Source organism: Diaphorina citri, unplaced genomic scaffold, assembly GCF_000475195.1.
Source record: "Diaphorina citri unplaced genomic scaffold, Diaci psyllid genome assembly version 1.1 scaffold920, whole genome shotgun sequence".
NCBI lineage: Eukaryota > Metazoa > Arthropoda > Insecta > Hemiptera > Psyllidae > Diaphorina > Diaphorina citri.
In genome coordinates, this window is record NW_007378351.1 from 78,786 (window position 1) to 85,750 (window position 6,965).

General features: G+C 41.1%; 1 protein-coding gene across 6 annotated transcripts in view; it reads left to right on the forward strand.

The window, feature by feature from the left end:
• LOC103513066 (uncharacterized protein DDB_G0283357) overlaps window positions 1-6,965 on the forward strand; it is a 23,937-nt gene that overhangs the window by 6,660 nt on the left and 10,312 nt on the right. The gene's annotated exons all lie outside the window — the stretch shown is intronic.

The window sequence follows — 6,965 nt, forward strand, 5'->3', positions numbered from 1 at the left end:
CGGGCCGGAGCCACATCCTTCCTTTGGAGTGCAAATGTTTAAACCGGCGTCCGACGGGAACAAATGGGACGCTGGGGACTATCTCTTCAGGAGAAGAAACTACTAAAAGGAGAACGCACGATTTGACACAACAATATGTATTCACCATGAAATTGGGAAAATATATTTAAATACAAAGAAACAGAAGCTTTTGATATTTCGCAGAGATTTAGGTATCGTATAGGAAGCGCTCTACTTTCTTCCCTCTCCGTCTTGCTTCGAGCTTAGTTCCAAATTGACCAAATTCCACTGTCTTCTCTCTCTCGCGCGGTAGGTATCCCCCCTGCCCCTCTCCCACGGCATGGTATCGCTAGGCCTCCTGAGGTAACGAGATGGAGCAGAGTTGGGACAAAGTTTAACAAAAGTTACGGGGTGGCTCCTGTACGTGTATACAGGGAGGTACCACGTTACACAGGAAAATGACTAAAATCATAGCGTAGTGAATAGTGAATGTAGTTTTGGCATCTCCACTAATTTTTCAACGAATTTACGTACGAGTACCTACGTTCTTTCACAAACTTTACTCCTCTATTTGTGGGTAAGTAGGTAAGTCATCAGTCATCACAATGCTTTCTCTATCAATGGTGAGCCCAGCACATCTAGATTCTAGAGGTAGCTACCGAAACTTACCATAGCTATGTAGCTAGGTAACGTAGTGTAGGTACTTACAGAGAGGAAAACTCTGGGCCGGAAATTAACATGTAGGGAGATCCACATATCTCGCTGTATTACCTATTCAATTAGCTAACCAGATTGGAATCACACAGGTAAACAGCAAAATCCTCATGTAATGATGGTGAATTATTTTCACTCGCCGTGATTTTTAATTTGGTCTGCAACACAGTTGAATCACGGGTGAATAGCAAAATCCTCGTGAAATGTGAATTTATTTGCTGCATTAAAATTTAAAATCGCCAACCTAGCTAGCTTAGTTGGTACGTTGGTATTAGTTGGTAGTGCGTCTGCCTTGTAAGCGCTAGGCCGCGGGTTCGATTCCCGCCCGGGGCGGATTTTATCCTGATGGGATAATGTTCGTTCTCGGAACGGCTGGCTTTCTCCTATCCTGTCTTCCTTCTCTCCTCGATTTCGGGACGATAAGACCATAGCAGTTAAAGTTCCCTCTGTCAAACCTCTTAAAAAAAAAAAAAAAAAAAAAAAAAAAAAAAAAAAAAAAAAAAAACAAAAAAACAAAACTCTTTTTCTTTACTAAATTTTTCGCTGTCACAGTCCAACCAAATTTTGTTTCGCAAATTTTCTTTGGCAGTTAGTTGCTCTCTAACTTTTTACGGTACTTTTTACTCCAATTATTTTTTTACTTAAATTACTTTCCGCTTATTTTTTTCCAAACTAAAATTTTTCTTTCATTTAATTTTTCGTTGGTAGTTTCGAGCAGCTGTGCATCAACTACGCCAACGAACACCTGCAGTACTACTTCAACCAGCACGTGTTTCAATACGAACAGGAAGAATACAACAAGGAGGGTATTCGTTGGCGCCATATTGAATTCTCGGACAATACGCTGTGTCTGCAGCTGGTCGAGGGGAAACCCAATGGTCTCCTGTGTGTTCTGGATGATCAAGCCAAGTAAGTTTTGAATAGAATAGAATAGAATAGAATAAGGAGGGAATTCGTTGGCGCCATATTGAATTCTCGGACAATACGCTGTGTCTGCAGCTGGTCGAGGGGAAACCCAATGGTCTCCTGTGTGTTCTGGATGATCAAGCCAAGTAAGTTTTGAATAGAATAGAATAGAATAGAATAAGGAGGGAATTCGTTGGCGCCATATTGAATTCTCGGACAATACGCTGTGTCTGCAGCTGGTCGAGGGGAAACCCAATGGTCTCCTGTGTGTTCTGGATGATCAAGCCAAGTAAGTTTTGAATAGAATAGAATAGAATAGAATAAGGAGGGAATTCGTTGGCGCCATATTGAATTCTCGGACAATACGCTGTGTCTGCAGCTGGTCGAGGGGAAACCCAATGGTCTCCTGTGTGTTCTGGATGATCAAGCCAAGTAAGTTTTGAATAGAATAGAATAGAATCAGATAGTCACCCATCCTGATACTAACCACGCGCAACGTTGTCTTCAGTGATCCCTTGGAGACTGGTGTATTGTACTTGCTATCACTGCTGACCATTATTCATGATCTGACCAAGAAATTTCTCCTAGGTCGGGGAAAATGGAGAAGACCTTGGAATGATTTGAAGGCCTTTCTCAAAGTGCAACGTGCTTATGAAGTTATACCTAATGGTTGACCTATCACCTTTGATTTATCTCAACAATACTCTCCTTATCTGTTTTTAACTGTATTTCACAATACTTTTATTAATAAATAAGTTTCATATATGTATTTGTCAAGTGAAAACATAGTACATACCTATCATTCTTTAATAGGTACTCGTATGTTAAATCGCAATAATTGTATGCACTTTGATTTTCATAATCATTTACATGCGGGAAAATTAGACACATTGAAGTAAAAACAAACCAATCATCAAATCAAAACAGAGGCTAAAAAACTTCAACCCCGCCGATAATCGAATTAGGTACTTCCGGCGTGCAAGACCGGTTTTAGCGTCATGTTAAGCTACGCCGAGCAAGGCCAATAAATGGGTGGGTGACTTGAACATTATATTGGGAATAAAGGGAGAACGGGCTCTAGTCTTGATTTTAAATCATTACATAAAAGTAAAATCAAAAAATTTGATTGGTCGATTAACTTGAATAATTCTATCAAACCGCCAGAAAACGGCTGTTCCCATTTGGGAATAGCGGGCACGAATGGGTGTTTTAATGAAATATTACACTTAAGTATAACCCAGACATTCAATTCGTTTTCGTTTGTAGTTTTTCCTCTACAACTATCTGAAAACGGCTACTTTCTCTATGGCGTATAGTATCTCTTAGTACCTCTGTCAAACTGTTTTGACTTGGCGGGGCGGAGAGCTCCCGCGCTCTTTAATCCCACAAATCTCACTTGAAAATTGTAAAATTATTTTTATTCGGAACCTTAATCCCATGCCGCCTCTGTGTTTAATGTTACTACATAAGAATTTACAGTCATAATAGAGAGGTACCTGAAGCCAAGGTAGATACAGGTATTATCATACATAGGTACTGATTTTCTCTAATCACTACGGGCTAAAAAATTCCCGGAGGGACGGACAGCTTGTTAATATTTGCATGTGATGTGTTCCAATCTACTCGACCGCTAAGGGTCATGTTAGGGCGGTCCCTTGTGTGCCGCGATCCCTTGTTTTCCTGATCCCTTGTGTGCCGCGCCCATTTTAGTTTAGGACTATTGCACTGCTAACCGCTAAGGGTATGTATGAACGGTTCTTTCTCAATTGTCATGCTATCGTAAATTCGAAGCCCTACTTAATATAGTCACTTATCAATAAATTTTCTTCCCTAAGTTGCAACATCCCTCGTAAATTTCTACGAGGAAAATTCTGAGCGTTTTTCTAGCGTCTTAGAGAAAGTTTGGGTGCTCCGTTACCTAGGCAACGGAGTACGTAGGGGTAAACTTTCTCAAGTGTTTCTCAAAATGAGGAACTGAGGGTCACATCTATTGCTGGGTTCTAGACATTTCTGAACTCCGGATTCTCTCTTTGTTCCAAAAGAACTCGTCGACTTTCGAACCTACAACTCGTAAACGCACAACTTAAGAATTCGTTAATCCGAGTTGAAAACAGCTTCCCAGCATATGTTGGGTTTGTTAGTTCAGCGGGTCAATACCACAATTTCCACCATAGTAGATGCCCACCACTCACGCTCAGACGGTCTGACAGACCAAGGGCTTCAGTCTGTCAGACCGTCTGAGAGTGTGTGGCGTAAAAAGCTTCAGACCTACATAGTTCTCATAGACTCTTATCATTTTCCCAGGTTTGGTTTTTTAGGCGACCACGCGCTGCTAAAAGTCACGCGACTACGCTTTCCAATGTGCGATGGGCTGTCGTGAAAAGTGCTTGGCCCATAAGAGCCGAACTTTTTTCTTGATCTTGCTGAAATTTAACCGCTTTTAACTCCGGACCGGTACTGAGTTAACTGAGTAAACATGTCAAATAGGTAATGCTGAAAATAGTAGGAAATTTTTGTTTTCTAACTAACAGAAAAATCCCCGATGCATTCTGACGTGGAGTGACCGACATACGAGTATTAGCGAAAAAGAGGGAAAGATTTGGGCAAGTTTGGTGTGACTTTAATGTAGACTGTCGTGGGTTAGGTAAAAGTGGCATGAAACCCCTATGAAGTTTGGGGTCCAAACTTTGGGCACATCTAAACGGCGTTTCTGTTGCATGTTGTTTCGGATAACGTGCCATAGTATCTTTACTATCAAGCATATACCTTATACAGTATTACTATCAAGCATATGTATAATTGTATATCTAATATATCTATGTATTACTATCAAATCTGTATGTATATTACTATCAAATATGTATGTATATTACTATCAAGCATGTGCCATGACGTGTTGTTGTTTACAAACTTTAAGCTTTGGTTTCCCGCGAAAGACAGATAGGAGAAAACCAGCCGTTCCGAGAACGAATATTATAGCATCAGGATAAAATCCGCCCCGGGCGGGAATCGAACCCGCGGCCTAGCGCTTAGTGCTAGGTTGTTAATTCCCGATCGGGGCGAACTTTATCCTAAACAGATTCGTTCTCAGAACGGCTTGCTCCTATCTTGTCTTTCTTCTTTCATCGACCGTGTGTACCTAACTGCAAAGGTGGCAGTGACGATAAAAGTGGTTTTACCATATTTACCCTCCATTTGGTGATAAGCTATAGCTTGTATAATACTCGCCTCCTCACACCTCACCCAGCCTGAGTGGGATACCAACCAGCCATCCGGATACCAACCAACCAACCACACGGTCAACCAGCGAACCACACGGTCAACCAGCGAACCACACGTAACGTTCCTTGAGTGCTGTCTGTTGGTTTTCCGATGAATGGTTGTTGTTGTTGTTGTTGTTGTTGTTGTTGTTGTTGTGACGGCTTTAGCTTTAGCCGAATGGTGTTGGCAGAGTAAAGAAAAGACATCCTTTTGTATCTGCCATACACCGGGGTGATGGTCTCTAGCCATGTTTAATTGGCTCGTCCTGAACCGCAGTCTACCATTGTGAGGACTTGTGCTTATTCTTTAAAAGTAGAGAGGACCCTTTGAAACTGCCAGCTAGCTAGGCTGGTTAGGGTTAGCTGTTCTCCTCCCTGTTTATAGTCCCACAGACAGACACTAGTCTACTCTCTTAACGTCCCCTAGCCAGACCTCCAGACCATAAATGGTACTTATAGCTGATTGGTGGTTTTAATTTTAATCTCTGACGAAAAATATTATGTTATCTCAGTATTCAATAAAGTTCGAATTGATGGTACTTATGGCTGATTGGTGGTTTTAATTTTAATCTCTGACGAAAAATATTATGTTATCTCAGTATTCAATAAAGTTCGAATTGCATTTCCGTACAGTGAGGTATTATCGCTGGATTGGCATTGGCCCTGCATCATCGATTATTATACGATTTTTCACAAACCGAGATAGGGTAATACGATTCTTATCAAACTGAGTTAGTAGGTTAGGTCACGTTTCATACATATCGCGATAGGGTACATATCTCAAGTAATCTGATATATAAAGCTATAGGAACAGTAATCTACTCTGTAACGCTATAGTAACAGACATAGATATACAATAAAGTAACAGCATGTACTATGGAAAGCTGCTTACACACGATTAAAAAAAAAAAGTTTGGTAGAGGGAACTTTAACTGCTAAGGTCTTATCGTCTCGAAATCGAAGAGAAGCCGTTCCGAGAACAGGATAGGAGAAGCCGTTCCGAGAACGAACAATATCCGTTCAGGATACACGACTTCAAAAGTCCAAGTAAGCCAGCGGGGATAACACGTTGAATACAACATTTCTTGATAGAGCACTGAAGTTAAGCACCTTTCCGTGTGGTTAGTATCTGGAAGGGTGACCATCGGGTCCAAGTAAGCCAGCGGCGATAACACGTTGAATACAACATTTCTTGATAGAGCACTGAAGTTAAGCACCTTTCCGTGTGGTTAGTATCTGGAAGGGTGACCATCGGGACAATCGCTGGCTTTTCCCCGCCCCACTCAGGCTGAGTGAAGTGGATGAGGTTAATGTGACGAGGCTGTGGGACTATAAACAGGGAGGAGAACAGCTAACCCTAACCAGCCTAGCTAGCTGGCAGTTCCTCAAAGGGTTCTCTCTGCTTTTAAAGACCAAGTACAAGTCCTCACGATGGTTGACTGCGGTTCAGGACGAGTGAGCCAATTTAACATGGCTAGAGCTAGAGACCATCACCCCGGTGTATAGCAGATACAAAAAGACATATTGTGGCGCTCCTCAGTGTTCTCTTCATTTGGATCCGCTATAGAAAGCTGGTGCAGAAGAACGCTATCGGAGATGATGCTTACCAGAGGAAACTGGATGCTGTTAAGGTAAGTTATTCGCCTGGTAAACAGGAGGGCGCGGGTTCGATCCCAGCCAAGACATGGAACTTTTTCCTCATTTATTTGAGAAATTTACTACATAGGTAATTTGAAAAATTGGCCACATAATGCAAAGTGAGAAGCGGCGAAAGTAAATTTTATTTTATTATTTTCATATTTTTTTTTTATTATTATTATTATTTTTTTTTTAGGGGAAATGGGCTTCAGAAGAGGATAATTCGAATCAACTATTAGGTACATTGTGTATTTTCCTTTCGCAGTTTTCACGGTGGAAAGTTTGAGAAATAGGGAAATGGAATATTGCCTGGCATGGAACCAGTTTCCATTTCCACCATTCCCACCTAAAAATCGCGAAAGGAAAACCGACAATTCTCAAAAAAAAAAAAAAAAAAAAAAAAAAAACTTTTTTTTTACTTCGTGGGTTCCCAAACGGGATTTTTCA